The sequence below is a fragment of the Oncorhynchus keta genome, chromosome 10, assembly GCF_023373465.1.
Source record: "Oncorhynchus keta strain PuntledgeMale-10-30-2019 chromosome 10, Oket_V2, whole genome shotgun sequence".
NCBI lineage: Eukaryota > Metazoa > Chordata > Actinopteri > Salmoniformes > Salmonidae > Oncorhynchus > Oncorhynchus keta.
The window spans coordinates 42,664,641-42,686,534 of record NC_068430.1 but is presented as its reverse complement, the minus strand read 5'-3'; the positions used below and the strand labels follow the sequence as shown (position 1 = coordinate 42,686,534).

At 43.1% G+C, this 21,894-nt stretch overlaps 1 pseudogene; it reads left to right on the top strand.

Moving 5' to 3' along the window:
• Positions 1-21,894, top strand: part of LOC118388789 (sodium- and chloride-dependent GABA transporter 2-like) — a 123,353-nt pseudogene that overhangs the window by 7,181 nt on the left and 94,278 nt on the right.

The following is a 21,894-nucleotide window of genomic DNA, read 5'->3' as shown; positions in this document are numbered from 1 at the left end:
TGATTCAAGCATTTAGCTAGTGATGATAATCTTGTTATTGATAGAGTTGCTTACATATCAATGTTGGTTGCATTTACTCACACAAATTGCAATGCCTTTCATGTATGTCGTTAGCTGTATTACTTTGCTCGTGCGTCATGCAAACAAATTGTAAAATATAAAATACTGTAGTTTTATTACTGTTTCTAGTGTAATATGCTTTGTTATTCTACATAGATGGTTGTAGTGAAAGTAGTGAAAGGAGTGAGTAGTGAGTAGTGAAAGGAGTTAGCCAATTACCATATTGGTAACAATTAGCTATATGGTTTGGCATCATGCCAGATGCATGGTACCTTAGCACGTGCTTTGTATTTATGCAACTTCAAATGTATAATGTACAGCTACAGTATATCGGTATGAATTGAATACTAAAGTATATTCTTTTCTGTATTTTGCAGTTTCACAACATAAACGTTTTCAATATATTCATTAAAGAAAAGTCACGCCTTGGGAGTTTTATTGAAGACTTAGTTGTTAGCTATCTGTCTAGTTTTGCATGGGAACGCAACTCAAGGGCAGAATACTCATAATAAAAAATCCTAAAACATACAAGTGTTATACATGGGCTTAAAGATAAACTTCTTGTTAATCCGACCGCTGTGTCAGATTTTAAAAAGGCTTTACTGCGAAAGCATACCATGTGATTATCTGAGAACAGTGCCCAGCAGACAAATTATTACAAACAGTAACCAGCCAAGCAGAGTAACAAAAGTCATAAATAGCGATAAAATGTATCACTTACCTTTGCCCAATTTCAACTTCCTTGCTACTCATGCCAGGAATATATTATATGCATATGATTAGTAGGTGTGGATAGAAAACACTCTAAAACTGTTTCAATCATGTCTGTGACTATAACAGAACTTATGTAGCAGGCAAAACCCTGAGGACTAACTGTTCAGATTATTATTTTTTTGCCTCTAACCGTTCCCTCTGTTTTCTTTGCCAAGGGATATTTGATAGGGACCATTTTACAGTTCCTACGACTTCCACTGGATGTCACCAGTCTTTGGAATTTGGTTGAGGTTAAAGGGACCAACTCAAAACCTACGTACGTCTACGTATGGGTTGTTTCAGTTGCATTTCATTATATTCACAGTATTACTTTATCAAATCTCCAGTAATTGATTATACACACATACAATTCATCATATTTTCATATCATCACAGAATCCATATAAAGTGTAATAATTTCTTAGGTACTCACATCAACCATTCCATTTGCATTTTCAAGGACTCTCCACAGCTACAAAGCAGCTCTCCAAACATACTCCCAACTTTTGTTTCGCGGACAATGACCGGTCTGTCATGGAATTCTCAACGGTTATCTAACCCCCCAGAAACCACAGGAAAGTCTAGCCTCCCAGAAACAATAGACTTGCTGCTAACATCCCGCTTATTTACACACTCACACAACTCTCATATCACATTCACACAATGCTATTCCCAAACATGCCTAATCAATTAGAGTTTAACCTGCAGGAATATTTTCTAATTTCTATCTCATGGTTAGTTACTATGATTATGTAACTCATACATTTAAATCTGTCAATAGTTCTAAAATGGGGTAGTTCACACAGATTCTAGTTTTCATCCAGGTCACATAGATTCTGGATGTTTTAACAGGGTACCTGGTTAGCACATTTAAAATAATTGGAATTCACCACTTCTGAGGTTCACTTAGACTGTCACACAGACACTTTTCAGAATGAGGTCCTTCTTCCAGTATGGTTTCACAAGGTACCGTGCTTCACACAGAACCCACAGTCACCCTGGCCCATCACTCCTACAGACCGCACCAATCCCCTCTGTGATCAATTCAGTGTCAGGACGGCTCTAGATCGCCCGCAAATGACCAATGATAGGTGTCTTTGAGTCGACTAACTCTCAGATCATCCTCCACTGACTCAGCCCTGTTTACGCCTCCAAGGTGCCCCCCTCACACAGGAATACACAATCAGAGCCTACGTAACAGAGGCTTGTCTTAAAAACTCGACTTTGCATCTTTCGCTCACCTCTTTCTTTTTTTAAACTAAGTTCGGGACGTGGTATCCACTCGGCTCGTTGCCTCTCAGATCAAAGGTGGGTCAATCTGCTTCATTCCCGAAGTGCGGTCTCCCTGTGATCCCAAGTTTGAGGGATCCCTGGTGCACCATTTACCCAGGTCGTCAGGAGCGGTCAACAAGTGACGATTCACATCCCATCCTTGTCGCCAAATGTGGTGGTTCATTTATTTACTATCAAATGAGAAGAAACAAACTTATCACACAAGTCAGAGTTATACTTAAACCAAATCTTTATTGACTTATTAATAAGGGAGCAAGTCAATACAACACACAAAGTTAATCAATTGAGTGATCTACAATAATGATAGCTGGTCGATGAATCAACCTCAGATGATTCGTTGAGAGCCCTGAGACAAAGTTACAAAGGGTTTATAGCCAAGATACACCCTCTTCAGTCTATATGACAAACAGCAGATGTATGGAATGGGTCACAGGGTAAACATTTGTATAAAAGATACTTGTAATTCACAGCAGACAGTACTGTAGCTGGTCGTATGTAGCTGTTCATATGTAGCTGGTCATATGTATCTGGTCATATGTAGCAGGTCATATGTAACTGTTCATATGTAGCTGGTCATATGTAGTTGGTGATATGTAACTGTTCATATCTAACTGTTCATATGTAGCAGGTCATATGTAACTGTTCATATGTAGCTGGTCATATGTAGTTGGTCATATGTAACTGTTCATATGTAGCAGGTCATATGTAACTGTTCATATGTAGCAGGTCATATGTAGCTGGTCATATGTAGTTGTTGATATGTAACTGTTCATATGTAGCTGGTCATATGTACTTGGTCATATGTAACTGTTCATATGTAACTGTTCATATGTAGCTGGTCATATGTAGCAGGTCATATGTAGCTGGTCATATGTAACTGTTTATATGTATGTACTCTAGCTGTTCATATGTAGCTGGTCAAATGTAGCTGGTCATATTTAGCTGGACATATGTAACTGTTTATATGTAGCAGGTCATATGTAGCTGGTTATATGAGGCTGGTCATATGTAGCAGGTCATATGTAGCTGGTCATATGTAACTGTTTAAATGTACCTGGTCATATGTAGTCTTGCTGTTCATATGTAGCTGGTCAAATGTAGCTGGTCATATGTAACTGGTCATATGTAGCTGGTCATGTGTAGCAGGTCATATGTAGCTTGTCATATGTAACTGTTTATATGTAGCTGGTCATATGTAACTGTTTATATGTAGCTGGTCATATGTACTGTAGCTGGTCATATGTAGCTGTTCATATGTAACAGGTCAAATGTAGCTGGTCATATGTAGCTGGTCATATGTAGCTGGTCATATGTAACTGATCAAATGTAGCTGGTCATGTGGAGCTGGTCATATGTAGCTGGTCATATGTAGCTGGCCATATGTAGCTGTTCTCATGTAGCAGGTCATACAGTATGTAGCTGTTAGCTGTGTGTCCTTATACTGTCTTCATAACACACAGACTATGTTAGTTAAACGTGTGTCCACCACAATATACCAACTTTGTCTTTGCCTTCCTCAGTGTTATGGAAACGCATAATGATCCCAATTTGAGGATCAATATGCTTTCCCAGCAGGAGATGGGTCTGGTCCATCCTGTCCCTGTGCCAAGCACCCAGACCAGGGGACAGTGGTCAAGCAAGCTGGAGTTCCTCCTGGCTGTGGCCGGACAGATCATAGGCTTGGGGAATGTATGGAGGTTCCCATATCTGTGCTACAAAAATGGAGGAGGTGAGTCTCACATAGCATCTTTACATGGTCATACATTTAAACACATATTACATGTATGGCAAGGTGAGCCTTTGTCTTTTATATTATCAATGCATCATTTACATTACATTTAAGTCATTTAGCAGACGCTCTTATCCAGAGCGACTTACAAATTGGTGCATCCACCTTATGACATCCAGTGGAACAGTCACTTTACAATAGTGCATCTAAAACTTAAAAGGGGGGGGGGCGTGAGAAGGATTACTTATCCTATCCTAGGTATTCCTTAAAGAGGTGGGGTTTCAGGTGTCTCCGGAAGGTGGTGATTGACTCCGCTGTCCTGGCGTCGTGAGGGAGTTTGTTCCACCATTGGGGGGCCAGAGCAGCGAACAGTTTTGACTGGGCTGAGCGGGAACTGTACTTCCTCAGTGGTAGGGAGGCGAGCAGGCCAGAGGTGGATGAACGCAGTGCCCTTGTTTGGGTGTAGGGCCTGATCAGAGCCTGGAGGTACTGAGGTGCCGTTCCCCTCACAGCTCCGTAGGCAAGCACCATGGTCTTGTAGCGGATGCGAGCTTCAACTGGAAGCCAGTGGAGAGAGCGGAGGAGCGGGGTGACGTGGGAGAACTTGGGAAGGTTGAACACCAGACGGGCTGCGGCGTTCTGGATGAGTTGTAGGGGTTTAATGGCACAGGCAGGGAGCCCAGCCAACAGCGAGTTGCAGTAATCCAGACGGGAGATGACAAGTGCCTGGATTAGGACCTGCGCCGCTTCCTGTGTGAGGCAGGGTCGTACTCTGCGGATGTTGTAGAGCATGAACCTACAGGAACGGGCCACCGCCTTGATGTTAGTTGAGAACGACAGGGTGTTGTCCAGGATCACGCCAAGGTTCTTAGCGCTCTGGGAGGAGGACACAATGGAGTTGTCAACCGTGATGGCGAGATCATGGAACGGGCAGTCCTTCCCGGGAGGAAGAGCAGCTCCGTCTTGCCGAGGTTCAGCTTGAGGTGGTGATCCGTCATCCACACTGATATGTCTGCCAGACATGCAGAGATGCGATTCGCCACCTGGTCATCAGAAGGGGGAAAGGAGAAGATTAATTGTGTGTCGTCTGCATAGCAATGATAGGAGAGACCATGTGAGGTTATGACAGAGCCAAGTGACTTGGTGTATAGCGAGAATAGGAGAGGGCCTAGAACAGAGCCCTGGGGGACACCAGTGGTGAGAGCGCATGGTGAGGAGACAGATTCTCGCCACGCCACCTGGTAGGAGCGACCTGTCAGGTAGGACGCAATCCAAGCGTGGGCCACGCCGGAGATGCCCAACTCGGAGAGGGTGGAGAGGAGGATCTGATGGTTCACAGTATCGAAGGCAGCCGATAGGTCTAGAAGGATGAGAGCAGAGGAGAGAGAGTTAGCTTTAGCGGTGCGGAGCGCCTCCGTGATACAGAGAAGAGCAGTCTCAGTTGAATGACTAGTCTTGAAACCTGACTGATTTGGATCAAGAAGGTCATTCTGAGAGAGATAGCGGGAGAGCTGGCCAAGGACGGCACGTTCAAGAGTTTTGGACAGAAAAGAAAGAAGGGATACTGGTCTGTAGTTGTTGACATCGGAGGGATCGAGTGTAGGTTTTTTCAGAAGGGGTGCAACTCTCGCTCTCTTGAAGACGGAAGGGACGTAGCCAGCGGTCAGGGATGAGTTGATGAGCGAGGTGAGGTAAGGGAGAAGGTCTCCGGAAATGGTCTGGAGAAGAGAGGAGGGGATAGGGTCAAGCGGGCAGGTTGTTGGGCGGCCGGCCGTCACAAGACGCGAGATTTCATCTGGAGAGAGAGGGGAGAAAGAGGTCAGAGCACAGGGTAGGGCAGTGTGAGCAGAACCAGCGGTGTCGTTTGACTTAGCAAACGAGGATCGGATGTCGTCGACCTTCTTTTCAAAATGGTTGACGAAGTCATCTGCAGAGAGGGAGGAGGGGGAGGAGGATTCAGGAGGGAGGAGAAAGTGGCAAAGAGCTTCCTAGGGTTAGAGGCAGAAGCTTGGAATTTAGAGTGGTAGAAAGTGGCTTTAGCAGCAGAGACAGAAGAGGAAAATGTAGAGAGGAGGGAGCGAAAGGATGCCAGGTCCGCAGGGAGGCGAGTTTTCCTCCATTTCCGCTCGGCTGCCCGGAGCCCTGTTCTGTGAGCTCGCAATGAGTCATCGAGCCACGGAGCGGGAGGGGAGGACCGAGCCGGCCTGGAGGATTGGGGGCATAGAGAGTCAAAGGATGCAGAAAGGGAGGAGAGGACGGTTGAGGAGGCAGAATCAGGAGATAGGTTGGAGAAGGTTTGAGCAGAGGGAAGAGATGATAGGATGGAAGAGGAGAGAGTAGCGGGGGAGAGAGAGCGAAGGTTGGGACGGCGCGATACCATCCGAGTAGGGGCAGTGTGGGAAGTGTTGGATGCGAGAGGGAAAAGGATACAAGGTAGTGGTCGGAGACTTGGAGGGGAGTTGCAATGAGGTTAGTGGAAGAACAGCATCTAGTAAAGATGAGGTCGAGCGTATTGCCTGCCTTGTGAGTAGGGGGGGGGGAGGTGAGAGGGTGAGGTCAAAAGAGGAGAGGAGTGGAAAGAAGGAGGCAGAGAGGAATGAGTCAAAGGTAGACGTGGGGAAGTTAAAGTCGCCCAGAACTGTGAGAGGTGAGCCGTCCTCAGGAAAGGAGCTTATCAAGGCATCAAGCTCATTGATGAACTCTCCGAGGGAACCTGGAGGGCGATAAATGATAAGGATGTTAAGCTTGAAAGGGCTGGTAACTGTGACAGCATGGAATTCAAAGGAGGCGATAGACAGATGGCTAAGGGGAGAAAGAGAGAATGACCACTTGGGAGAGATGAGGATCCCGGTGCCACCACCCCGCTGACCAGAAGCTCTCGGGGTGTGCGAGAACACGTGGGCGGACGAAGAGAGAGCAGTAGGAGTGACAGTGTTATCTGTGGTGATCCATGTTTCCGTCAGTGCCAAGAAGTCGAGGGACTGGAGGGAGGCATAGGCTGAGATGAACTCTGCCTTGTTGGCCGCAGATCGGCAGTTCCAGAGGCTACCGGAGACCTGGAACTCCACGTGGGTCGTGCGCGCTGGGACCACCAGATTAGGGTGGCCGCGGCCACGCGGTGTGGAGCGTTTGTATGGTCTGTGCAGAGAGGAGAGAACAGGGATAGACAGACACATAGTTGACAGGCTACAGAAGAGGCTACGCTAATGCAAAGGAGATTGGAATGACAAGTGGACTACACGTCTCGAATGTTCAGAAAGTTAAGCGTACGTAGCAAGAATCGTATTGACTAAAATGATTAAAATGATACAGTACTGCTGAAGTAGGCTAGCTGGCAGTGGCTGCGTTGTTGACTTTGTAGGCTAGCTGGCAGTGGCTGCGTTGTTGACACTACACTAATCAAGTCGTTCCGTTGAGTGTAATAGTTTCTACAGTGCTGCTATTCGGGGGCTAGCTGGCTAGCTTGCAGTGTTGATTACGTTACGTTGCGTTAAAAGAATGACAATAGCTGGCTAGCTAACCTAGAAAATCGCTCTAGACTACACAATTATCTTTGATACAAAGACGGCTATGTAGCTAGCTACGATCAAGCAAATCAAACCGTTGTGCTGTAATGAAATTAAATGAAAATGTGATACTACCTGTGGAGCGAAGCGGAATGCGACCGGGTTGTTGAGTTCTATTCGGAAGACGTTGGCTAGCTGTTGGCTAGCTAGCAGTGTCTCCTACGTTAAGGACGACAAATAGCTGGCTAGCTAACCTCGGTAAATTAAGATAATCACTCCAAGACTACACAATTATCTTGGATACGAAGACAGCAAAGACAGCTATGTAGCTAGCTAACACTACACTAATCAAGTCGTTCAGTTGAGTGTAATAGTTTCTACAGTGCTGCTAATCGGTGGACGTTTGCTAGCTGGCTAGCTGCTGGGCAGAGCAGTGAAGACTACGTTAGGACGACGAAATACGATAATTACGCAATTATCTTTGATACAAAGACGGCTATGTAGCTAGCTAAGAAGAAATTGCTAAGATTAGACAAATCAAACCGTTGTACTATAATGAAATGTAATGAAATGTAATGAAAAAGTTATGCAAAAGAGCTAGTCACTTCATTTAACTTCAGTGTGGTGGAGACAATACAGAGTTGTTCTTTTCATATCTTAGGCTAATATTGAAATCACACAATTACAAGACGGTAATGGAATAATCATTAAGAGATGTGTAATCATGGCCTGATATAAACATATCAGTGGTTTCTATTATATTATAGGGATATTTACACACTAGGGCTAGATGCTATCAGGCGGGCACAATCATAAAAACAACAGCGCCTGCCTGTGTGCACGAAAAGATCCAAAACCTTCTAGGTGCTTCCAGAATCTCTATACTGATATGCACATCACTACTGTCCAACGTTTTGTTACGCTCTGATAGAAATATGCTATGAAGTACAAACATGCCTCTCTGACATGTAGAATTAGGAATCACAATGACTCTTCATGGCCTTCCTATCTGCAATGTTCGATGATGTTAGGTGACTGAGCATGTCCCAGAAACCCCATGATAATATCCCTAACATTTACATTACAAATGGATGCACAACACTTCAGGTGGTAGCTAAGTCCGTCAGCTACACAAACACATACTTGCATTCCTGTGGTTAAATTAAAATGTACTAATAGATTTTTTTTCAATATAAAAAAAAAAAGTATAATCTTTATGAATTATATCATAAATAGGACTGGTGGAGTTATGTCACACATGCAGCTAACACAGACATGTGGAAATGTCTGCTCTACCTAAAATTATAACCAAGTAATTGCAGCATTTCCTCAAAAATGGAAAAGGAAAGTGGAAGGGGCATAAAGTAAGGAACTTGTCTGTCGGCCCTGCCTTAAAGACCAAAATTGGTTAAAGAAAATTAAATTGTGATAACTAAAAATATATACCAGTTTTATTTAAGGACCAAAACATTGACAGCTGTGCCATATAAATTGCAAAGTAGTTGGGAAGAGATTTTCGATGCACAGATTCCATGGCACATGGTTTATGAATTGACACAAAAAATGACACCTGATTCAAAACTTTGAATTGTTCAATTCAAATTAATTTGCTAAATTCTTGCAACCAAACAATTTTCCCGGCTCTGCAGATTTTACTGAGTGAAGGCAGAGTCATTAGATAATTTATTTTGGTACCGTCCATATGTACCTGAAGAATTGCAACAATTACCTTGAGCTAATGCAGCAGATAGCAATACTAGGTGATTTAAAAAGTCATAGTCAATTGATCAATAAAATTATTATTATTTTAGCAAAAATGTTTATCTTTAATTTATCATCTGTAGAAACTATGAGAATAGAAAGGTTCAGCACTGTTGTGAAGCATCTGTCAAGCCCTGACCTTAGAGAGCCGTTTTATTTCTCTTTTTGGTTAGGTCAGGGTGTGATGTGGAGTGGACATTCTATGTTTTGGCCGGGTATAGTTCTCAATCAGGGACAGCTGTCTATCGTTGTCTCTGATTGGGAATCATACTTAGGTAGCCCATTTTCCTTCCTTTCAGTGTGTGTAGTTGACTTTTGTTAGTGGCACAATAGCCCTGTAAACGTCACGGTTGTGTATTTGTTTGTTGTTTTGTTGGCGACATTTTAAATAAAAGGGAAAATGTACGCTCACCACGCTGCACTTTGGTCCACGTCTTTCGACGGCCATGACAGCATCACAGTACAGAAAAATATATGGCAAATAGAAATCCAATGTGGATGGTGTTAAGAGATAGATGGGAGGGGTTGAATGGAGCTGAAGGGTGGGAATAATAGCAACAAGATAACAAATGTAAAACATATGGGGTCTGTAAAATGTATATAGGTTCAGAACTGTTGTGAAATAGCACAGTTATAAATACAGTGGGGAGAACAAGTATTTGATACACTGCCGATTTTGCAGGTTTTCCTACTTACTTACAGCAGTAGAGGTCTGTAATTTTTATCATAGGTACACTTCAACTGTGAGAGACGGAATCTAAAACACAAATCCATAAAATCACATTGTATGATTTTTAAGTAATTCATTTGCATTTTATTGCATGACATAAGTATTTGATCACCTACCAATCAGTAAGAATTCCGGCTCTCACACACCTGTTAGTTTTTCTTTAAGAACCCCTCCTGTTCTCCACTCATGACCTGTATTAACTGCACCTGTTTGAACTCGTTACCTGTATAAAAGACACCTGTCCACACACTCAATCAAACAGACTCCAACCTCTCCACAATGGCCAAGACCAGAGAGCTGTGTAAGGACATCAGGGATAAAATTGTAGACCTGCACAAGGCTGGGTGGGCTACAGGACAATAGGCAAGCAGCTTGCTGAGAAGGAAACAACTGTTGGCGCAATTATTAGAAAATGGAAGAAGTTCAAGATGACGGTCAATCACCCTCGGTCTGGGGTTCCATGCAAGATCTCACCTCGTGGGGCATCATGGCGTCATGGATTAAAATCCTGCAGCGCACGCAAGGTCCCCCTACTCAAGCCAGCGCATGTCCAGGCCTGTCTGAAGTTTGCCAATTACCATCTGGATGATCCAGAGGAGGAATGGGAGACGGTCATGTGGTCTGATGAGACAAAATGTTGAGCTTTTTGGTCTAAACTCCACTCGCTGTGTTTGGAGGAAGAAGAAGGATGAGTACAACCCGAAGAACACCATCCCAACCGTGAAGCATGGAGGTGGAAACATAATTCTTTGTGGATGTTTTCTGAAAATGGGACAGGACGACTGCACCGTATTGAGGGGAGGATGGATAGGGCCATGTATCGCGAGATCTTGGCAAACAACCTCCTTCCCTCAGTAAGAGCATTGAAGATGGGTCGTGGCTGGGTCTTCCAGCATGACAACGACTCGAAACACACAGCCAGGGCTAAGGAGTGGCTCCGTAAGAAGCATCTCAAGGTCCTGGATTGGCCTAGCCAGTCTCCAGACCTGAACCCAATAGAAAATCTTTGGAGGGAGCTGAAAGTCAGTATTGCCCAGCGACAGCCCCGAAACATGAAGGATCTGGAAAAGGTCTGTATGGAGGGGTGGGCCAAAATCCCTGCTGCAGTGTGTGCAAACCTGGTCAAGAACAACAGGAAACGTATGATCTCTGTAATTGCAAACAAAGGTTTCTGTACCAAATATTAAGTTCTGCTTTTCTAATGTATCAAATACTTATGTTATGCAATAAAATGCAAATTAATTACTTAAAAATCATACAATGTGATTTTCTGTATTTTTGTTTTAGATTCCGTCTCTCTCACAGTTGAAGTGTACCTATGATAAATGACAGACCTCTATATGCTTTGTAAGTAGGAAACACTGCCGATTTTGCAGGTTATCAAATACTTGTTCTCCCCACTGTATATGGCAAATATAAACATCAGAAATAGAGGAAGGCCAGGACAACAACAAAAAAGTATAACTACTGTAAATGACATTGTGTCTGTAAAATGTATATAGTTTGTATAAGCTGGAAGTAGAAGCCTACGTTTTATTGTTTATTAGTTTACTGAAATTGGGGGAGGGGTGGTAGGGTTTGCTGGGAATAATATATAGTGGGGCAAAAACGTATTTAGTCAGCCACCAATTGTGCAAGTTCTCCCACTTAAAAAGATGAGAGGCCTGTAATTGAGAGGCATGTCTGGCAGACATATCAGTGTGGATGACGGTTCACCACCTCAAGCTGAACCTCGGCAAGACGGAGCTGCTCTTCCTCCCGGGGAAGGACTGCCCGTTCCATGATCTCGCCATCACGGTTGACAACTCCATTGTGTCCTCCTCCCAGAGCGCTAAGAACCTTGGCGTGATCCTGGACAACACCCTGTCGTTCTCAACTAACATCAAGGCGGTGGCCCGTTCCAGTAGGTTCATGCTCTACAACATCCGCAGAGTACGACCCTGCCTCACACAGGAAGCGGCGCAGGTCCTAATCCAGGCACTTGTCATCTCCCGTCTGGATTACTGCAACTCGCTGTTGGCTGGGCTCCCTGCCTGTGCCATTAAACCCCTACAACTCATCCAGAACGCCGCAGCCCGTCTGGTGTTCAACCTTCCCAAGTTTTCTCACGTCACCCCGCTCCTCCGCCTCTCTCCACTGGCTTCCAGTTGAAGCTCGCATCCGCTACAAGACCATGGTGCTTGCCTACGGAGCTGTGAGGGGAACGGCACCTCAGTACCTCCAGGCTCTGATCAGGCCCTACACCCAAACAAGGGCACTGCGTTCATCCACCTCTGGCCTGCTCACCTCCCTACCACTGAGGAAGTACAGTTCCCGCTCAGCCCAGTCAAAACTGTTCGCTGCTCTGGCCCCCAATGGTGGAACAAACTCCCTCACGACGCCAGGACAGCGGAGTCAATCACCACCTTCCGGAGACACCTGAAACCCCACCTCTTTAAGGAATACCTAGGATAGGATAAAGTAATCCTTCTCCCCCCACCCCCTTAAAAGATTTAGATGCACTATTGTAAAGTGGCTGTTCCACTGGATGTCATAAGGTGAATGCACCAATTTGTAAGTCGCTCTGGATAAGAGCGTCTGCTAAATGACTTAAATGTAATGTAATTTTCATCATAGGTACACTTAAACTATGATAGACAAAATGAGAAAAAAAATCCAGAAAATCACATTGTAGGATTTTTTATGAATTTATTTGCAAATTATGGTGGAAAATAAGTATTTGGTCACCGACAATCAAGCAAGATTTCTGGGTCTCACAGACCTGTAACTTCTTCTTTAAGAGGCTCCTCTGTCCTCCACTCGTTACCTGTATTAATGGCACCTGTTTGAACTTGTTATCAGTATAAAAGACACCTGTCCACAACCTCAAACCGTCACACTCCAAACTCCACTATGGCCAAGACCAAAGAGCTGTCAAAGGACACCAGAAGCAAAATTGTAGTCCTGCACCAGACTGGGAAGACTGAATCTGCAATAGGTAAGCAGCTTGGTTTGAAGAAATCAACTGTGGGAGCAATTATTAGGAAATAGAAGACATACAAGACCACTGATAATCTCCCTCGATCTGGGGCTCCCACGCAAGATCTCACCCGTGGGGTCAAAATGATCACAAGAACGGTGAGCAAAAATCCCAGAACCACACGGGGAGACCTAGTGAATGGGACCAAAGTAACAAAGCCTACCATCAGCAAGGGCATTGAAGATGAAACGTGGCTGGGTCTTTCAGCATGACAATGATCCCAAACACACCGCCCGGGCAACGAAGGAGTGGCTTCGCAAGAAGCATTTCAAGGTCCTGGAGTGGCCTAGCCAGTCTCCAGATCTCAACCCCATAGAAAATCTTTGGAGGGAGGTCCGTGAATATCCGTGTTGCCCAGCAACAGCCCCAAAACATCACTGCTCTAGAGGAGATCTGCATGGAGGAATGGGCCAAAATACCAGCAACAGTGTGTTAAACCCTTGTTAAGACTTACAGAAAACTTTTGACCTCTGTCGTTGACAACAAAGGGTATATAACAAAGTAGTGAGATAAACTTTTGTTATTGGCCAAATACTTATTTTCCACCATAATTTGCAAATAAATTCATTAAAAATCCTACAATGTGATTTTCTGGATTTTTTCCCCCTCATTTTGTCTGTCATAGTTGAAGTGTACGTATGATGAAAATTACAGACCTCTCATCTTTTTAAGTGGGAGAATTTGCACAATTGGTGGCTGACTAAATACTTTTTTGCCCCACTGTATATACATACACATAAAAAAAATCACCTTTATTTATCCAGGTAGGCCAATTGAGAACAAGTTCTAATTTATATCTGTGACCTGGCCAAGAGAAAGTAAAGTGGTGCGACACAAACAACAACACAGAATTACACATGGAATAAACAAGCGTACAGTCAATAACACTGTCAATATACAGTGTGTGCAAATGGCGTGAGGAGGTAAGGCAATAAATTGGCCATAGTAGCAAACGAATTACAATTTAGCAAATTAACACTGGAGTGATGTGCAGATGATGATGAGCAAGTAGAAACACTGGTGTGTAAAAGAGCAGAAAAGTACATTTAAAAAATAATATGGGGATGAGGTAGGCATATTGGATGGGCTATTTACAGACGGGCTATGTACAGCTGCAGCGATCGGGTAGCTGCTCAGATAGATGATGTTTAAAGTTAGTGAGGGAAATATAAGTCTCCAACATCAGCGATTTTTGCAATTCGATCCAGTCCTTGGCAGCAGAGAACTGGAAGGAAAGACGGCCAAATGGGGTGTTGGCTTAGGGGATGACCAGTGAGATATATGAAAATATATTCTAAAAAGATATGCATATGAATATATGTATGTGTATGTATGTATAATATGTATGTGGATATGTATGCATGTTTATGTGTATATATATATATATATATATATATATTAAAAATCACAAAAAAATATATGTGAGCGATTGGAAATGATGCAGACAATTACATTGATGGAAGTGACAATCTATCCACAATATTTAAGCTGGTCCACCCCCTAAAAATATATATATAAATAAGAAATACTTGTGTTCTCTTCTCTGGATGGTACGAATGCGATCAAACCTGAAGTGTGGGGGGGAGCTGGTCCACCCCCTAAAAATATGTATATAAATAAGAAATACTTGTGTTCCCTTCTCTGGATGGTACGAATGCGATCAAACCTGAAGGGGGGATTTGAGATGATTCAGATGGCTTCGGGAAAAATATTTGTCTTGTTAAACCATAATCACGTGAAGTCAAACATTAAGTTATGGTCTTGGGCCATATGTTTAATTGTGTATTTTTATTTTTATTTTATTTTATTTCACCTTTATTTAACCAGGTAAGCTAGTTGAGAACAAGTTCTCATTTTCAACTGCAAACTGGCCAAGATAAAGCATAGCAATTCGACACATACAACAACACAGAGTTGCACATGGAATAAATGAAACATACAGTCAATAATACAGCAGAACAAAAGAAAACAAAAAAGTCTATATACAGTGAGTGCAAATGAGGTAAAATAAGGGAGTTAAGGCAATACATCGGCCATGGTGGCGAAGTAATTAAATACTGGAATGGTAGATGTGCAGAAGATGAATGTGCAAGTAGAGATACTGGGGTGCAAAGGAGCAAGATAAATAAATAAATACAGTATGGGGATGAGGTAGATCGATTGGCTGTTTACAGATGGGCTATGTACAGGCGCAGTGATCTGTGAGCTGCTCTGACAGCTGGTGCTTAAAGCTAGTGAGGGAGATATGAGTCTCCAGTTTCAGTGATTTTTGCAGTTCGTTCCAGTCATTGGCAGCAGAGAACTGGAAGGAAATGCGAGCAAAGGAAGAATTACATTTGATGGTGACCAGTGAGATATACCTGCTGGAGCGCTTGCTACGAGTGGGTGCTGCTATGGTGATCAGTAAACTGAGATAAGGTGGGGCTTTACCTCGCAGAGACTTGTAGATAACCTGTAGCCAGTGGGTTTTGCGACGAGTATGAAGCGAGGGCCTACCAACGAGAGCATGGGGCGTTGGTGACAAAACGGATGGCACTGTGATAGACTGCATCCAAATTGTTGAGTAGAGTGTTGGAGGCGATTTTATAGATGACATCGCCGAAGTCGAGGATCGGTAGGATGTTCAGTTGTACGAGAGTATGTTTGGCAGCATGAGTGAAGAATGCTTTGTTGCAATATAGGAAGCCAATTCTAGATTTCATTTTGGATTGGAGATGCTTAATGTGAGTCTGGAAGGAGAGTTTACAGTCTATCCAGACACCTAGGTATTTGTATTTGTCCACATATTCTAAGTCAGAGCAGTCCAGAGTAGTGATGCTGGGTGGGCGGGCAGGTGCGGGCAGTGATCGATTGAATAGCATGCATTTAGTTTAACTTGCATTTAAGAGCAGTTGGAGGCCACGGAAGGAGAGTTGTAGGGCATTGAAGCTTGTCTGGAGGTTAGTTAAAACACAGTGTCCAAAGAGGGGCCAGAAGTATACAGAATGGTGTCGTCTGAGTAGAGGTGGATCCGAGAATCACCAGCAGCAAGGGCAACATCATTGATGCATACAGAGAAGAGAGTCGGCCCGAGAATTGAACCCTGTGGCACCCACATAGAGACTGCCCGAGGTCCGGACAATAGGCCATTCCTATATGACACACTGAAATCTATCAGATAAGTAGTTGGTTAACCAGGCGAGGCAATCATTTGAAAAACCAAGGCTGTCGAGTCTGCCAATAAGAATGTGGTGATTGACAGAGTCGAAAGCCTTGGCCAGGTCGATGAATACGGCTGCACAGTAATGTCTCTTAGCGATGGTGGTTATGATGTCGTTTACTACCTTCAGCGTGGCTGAGGTGCACCCATGACCAGCTCTGAAACCAGTTGCATAGTGGAGAAGGTACGGTGGGATTCGAAATGGTCGGTAATCTGTTGGTTAACTTGGCTTTCGAAGACGTTAGAAAGACAGGGTAGGACAGATATAGGTCTGTAGCTGTTTGGATCTAGAGTGTCACCCCCTTTGAAGAGGGGGATGACCGCGTCAGCTTTCCAATCTTTGGGAATCTCAGACAATACGAAAGAGAGGTTGAACAGGCTAGTAATATGGGTTGCAACAATTTCGGCAGTGGTTTAACTTGTGTTGTTCGTAAGGGGTGTTCTTCATCCCTTATGTGCTCTTTCTGTTCACCTGTGGCATTCCACTCTTTCTCCTGGAGACCTCCTTGGGCCAGTACACCACGCAGGGCAGCATCACCTGCTGGAGGAAGATCTGCCCCCTGTTTGAAGGTAAATATCAGGTCTCATATTTATAAAGGGTCATTGAATAAGACTGCCGATCTAGAATCAGGTAGCCTCTGTCCGTATAAGCTTAGTCATTATGATCTAAAAGGCTAATCTGATCCTAGATCAGCCATCCTACTGGTATGCTTTATGAATGCGGCCATGGGGCCTTGTTGTACGTATTGCATCCATATTAGGGATTCAGTTGTCAGTGTTTGTCTGACCATTGATAGCATTTACTTCCTACGGTGGATGCCATCTTGGGGAAATAGACATGAAAGCCTGATAGCTAGAAGGAAGAATGGCTAAAGCCTTCAGTAAAAAATAGATAACATTCAGAGGCACTGCAGGACAAACTTTGTCTGTTTGTTGTATTTGTACTCAGGAAAACTGAGAAAGTAGTATTGCAATCCAAAGCAATGTCAATATGATTTAAATTGATATTCAGCACGTAAACTCAAGGTTTCTGTCTGGAGCCTTTGTCAAGAATGTGCTGGTTGAGGGGGACATATAGGGCCAGACAATTAACCATAATAGGTACAGTATATGCACAGTACATGCAGGCTTTTCCTTCTGTAAATGATATTGCACTATTGTATTTGTAAAAGTCAATTCACCATGATTTTAATCACATTGCTTTAACAGTTTGAAACAATATAATGATACATTTTAGATTGCTTGGGGGGGATGACTGGTCTGTTTCTAACCTGATTCAACTTGAAAAAGGGGTTAAAGTAACAAGACATTTCACTCAAGTTATTGGATGAAGCTTGGATTAATCATCAACAGTATACCACAGGCTCACACTAATTCATGAGCGATTACATGATAGAGTAAGTGACAGTCCTTAATGTGACATGACACGTGCATTCAGGACACTTGTCTTGTGTTCAAACATTCACAAATGTCTGTCTTGTTGGAATGCCACCATAACTTATTAATCAGAGCTGGTGACTTTGAAAGGAGTCTAATCCACATCAAAAAGTAACACAGTTAAATGTTTTTATGGTTTTAGGTTGAGAATGTGATTGGATATAACATATGTCACATCTATTTCTTAGAAGAAGCCTTTTTTTACATTTAAATCTTCATGTTTGTCTATAAAATCTCCTCCTCCTCATCTTCCTCCTCAGGACTGGGTTATGGTAGTCAGGTGGTGGTTCTATATTCCAGCATCTATTACATCGTCATTCTAGCCTGGGCCTTCTTCTACCTCTTCTCCTCATTCAGCTCTGAGCTCCCTGGGCCAGTTGTAGAAACAGCTGGAACACAGGTATGTATATCAGTGTAGCCTGAGTGCCAGTCTGCTTGTGCTGTCATACCAACTGCCTGTCATTCATTGTCATAGCAAACCTGTTTGGATTGACAAGGACAGCAATGGAGTTTGCATTGCGTAGAATACAAACAGATCTGGGACCAGGTTAACTTCAGTGTGTAGACATGTTGACATTGACATACCTTTGTCATGCCCAAATGATAGATAGTATCTTAAATTGTTGGACACCACTGGGATATCCACTGAGATATTACGTTTTTGACAAGTGAGTTGATTAATGTTTTATTTTTGTAAATATCTCCTTATCCAGGAAAGATTCAGAGAGTTCTGAGACATGCTTGTCATTGTGTCATTTCCTCCTAACCAGCAACCTGCATGGAGTTTGACAGAAGAGTAGTGGGACATCTAAATTGGACAGTAGCAGGGAACGCAACATCGCCAGTGAGAGAGTTCTGGGAGTGAGTACACAAAATCATTCCAATTTATCAACTCCTTATTAAGTCCTTACAGATGGAAATCATGGCTATGTTCCTTTTTGAAGGCGTTGAGAGAATGGTGAAAAGCACGTGGTGGGATTGTAACTGAAAATATGATTTCAGAAGGAGAGTTTTGAGTCTCACAGACAGTCCAAACAAGCTAGGCAGTGTTCGCTGGGAGCTGGCTCTGTGTCTTCTACTGTCATGGATTCTCTGTTACTTCTGTGTCTGGAAAGGAGTGAAGTCTACTGGGAAGGTAAGGTGGGATCTCTGCCATTCAACCTGATGACACCATGAATACTGTAGAGTTGTTAAGATGAGCTATAGACTGAGGGAATGTAATGCTGGTCTGGTCCCCCTCCCCTCAGGTGGTCTACTTCACTGCCACCTTCCCCTATCTGATGCTGGTGGTGTTGCTGGTCCGTGGACTCACACTGCCGGGGGCAATAGATGGTATCAAGTTCTACCTCTACCCAGATCCAGCCCGCCTCACTGACCCACAGGTAGGAACACACTTCACTGTATAATTTGTGTCCAGGTGTAACAAAAACTATCAGGACATACTGTAGTGATTTGTGGGGGATAAATGGTAACGTCTCTGTTGGTGTTTGAACCACTGGCACAAGAAACGTAACTCCCTTGGTGCAACAGTTTGTGGTTTTAAGAGCATCAGATTTGTTACAATATCAATACCTAATGAAGAAATCCTCAGATTTTCAAAGCAAATGCATTTCCTGTTGACTTATATCTACAAGGTACCATTTGAATTCTCCTCTAATACCCTGGGATGTGACTAGTATGTCGGAATTGGGAAACTGTGAAGACTATTGTGTCTCTCTCTGGTGTGTCTCACAGGTGTGGATGGATGCTGGAACACAAATCTTCTTTTCCTATGCTATCTGCCTCGGCTGTCTGACTGCTCTTGGCAGCTACAACAAATATGACAACAACTGTTACAAGTGAGTGGAGGAATGAAATGTATGATGGGCCTATGGAGAACCTACCTCAGAACAGTAACATACAATAAATGGACTTTGGGACAATATGTTTCGTCAGTCAAAATGGGGGAAATGACGATAGATGGAATATGAAAACGAGTGTCGTTTTTGTTATGTTATTAAAAGTTAACATTAAAAGAAACATTGTAACTTGAAGAGTTTTGTACCTGATGTTTACATACTGTACGTTATGTGGAAAATGTCCAGATGAAATAGAATGTTTTTGTAAAGGTGAAATGGGAAGTTAGTTGTTTAAATTGGATCTGAGTAACATCCAGACCTTGCCTCGTAATTAGCGACACCCAGAGAACTTGCCATAAGGCGGAAACGCCCCTTTCTGACCCGAGTATATTAAACATGCGAGTTAAAAATTTACATAGCAGACTAGGTGACCAGGGTCATGGTCTTAGTTACAGTAGTCGCAAACGCAAAATGCAACACGAGGTCGAAGAAGACAAAGGGAGCTCTTAATCTATGCTACAGATGAGTAGCTGTGTCTAAGAGGGTGAATTCAAGCAGGACCAACTGGTTATTCTCTCCAAGGAATCGTGCGTCTACACTGCTTTCATTCCCACACTGGAACCACCTATACGCTAATTAGTCGTCCTCAGAAGACCCCTTTTCAGAACAAGAGCGAGGAAACAGACCACTAAGACAGAGGACACTTACATCGTGTGGACAATCAGAGACTTACACCCGGTCCACGAGGAGCTACCCCACCAGAGACCTTCGACACATAATTACATCATTATATTCTAAACATATAACCATAAGAGCGGCAGTTCGGGGCAAGGTTAGGGCTAAATTTAGCATAGTTTACAAATGTTCACAAATGTGCCTTTTACTTGTGCATTCTCTCTTTTTAAATCCCCATTTAGTGTAACACATGCCATACTGTGTTGACCCGCTAGGGACCTGTTTCCGTGTACTAAGTTCTAATCAATAGCCTAGACTGTGTGCTTGTGTATCTTATATTATCATTTAGCTTGTTAGTAAAGAAATAATCAACTCAATTGGTGTGGTACAGACTTATTTAGTGGGACTCCGGTTTGTGCATATTCACAGATTATGCTATATTCAGGACGAGACTGTAGAGGAAATTAATGAATTAGTGACTTTTGTCAAATCAATATACTGACATTCTTTGAGTTAATTTGGGAAATGGAACCTCATTAAAACCAAACTTTCCCATTGTGCCCAGGTTGCTGTGTTAATAATTACCTGATTCACGTAATTATAAACAGTTAATTATTCGCTGAACAGCAGTCATCACATTAATCAATAGAACATCACGACACTAGATAAAATGTGCTGGCAGAACATTTTCTCTTGCCTGCAAAAACATCCCTTGTGCACATAATTCTTTGGAGGTTGGGTTGAAGAAATGGTAGAGTACCTGGAAAGTTTGGAGACCTCCATATTGTAGGTCATTTGGATGCCTTTGTGTTGTGACTAACAGGGAAGTGAATCTCTTTTTAGGGACTGTGTGTACCTGTGCCTTTTGAACAGTGGAACCAGCTTTGTGGCCGGTTTTGCGATCTTCTCTGTTCTGGGCTTCATGGCTTATGAACAAGGGACAGACATCTCAACAGTGGCCGAATCAGGTAAGTGTTGCAGCAGTGAGATTTGAATGAATGAATTCATGAATAAACAACTTAATTCACAACCAAACTAATTAAAATACTCTTGTAAATTCTGGTTTGTTACAAGGCAGGTGTCTAAGCATTTCAGGGATCTAACTATTCCCTCTGCCCCTGAGAGTTCAGTAATGAGTTTAACTGTATTGCTGCATACAGGTCCTGGCCTGGCATTCATCGCCTACCCTCGTGCCGTGGCTATGATGCCATTACCACAGCTTTGGGCCATCTTCTTCTTCATCATGATAATCCTACTGGGTTTAGACAGTGAGGTGTGTTCGGGCCTACGTAATATTTTCTTTTATGAAGGATATTTACATAACCTACAATAGATGCTATAATCATCACTAAACTAATGGATGTGAAACTGTGAATGAGTAGCTAGTATTTCAAAGAAGAGAGTTTCCACTGAACCCCATCATCTCTCCTTCAGTTTGTAGGTCTGGAGGCATTGATGACAGCCATCTCAGACATGCATCCCTCTTTCTTCCTGGTTGGCCATCGGCGTAAAGTGCTCCTCCTCATCATCAGTGTGGGTAGCTTCTTCATCGGCCTGGTCATGGTCACAGAGGTGAGAGGTCATTTGAAGTCATCATTCTATAAGGATATAGGATACAAAATATAGAATTTAAATGCCATCATTATTAGATCAATCATGACAGTAACGAGATATGATCAATAATGCACCTCCCAAGTGATCTGTTACAACATATCCCTGTATTTCAACAAACCTCGTTCCGCAGAATTGTTGGTTGATTTATTCCGTAAGCGATTGGGCTGCTGGACACACCTACGATCATTGTCTGAGTGTTTTGTAGACTCTGGAGGTAGATTAGTCTTATTGTTGTGCTCAGTAAGACTGTACCTTATACTTTCTTTCTACCCCTCTATTT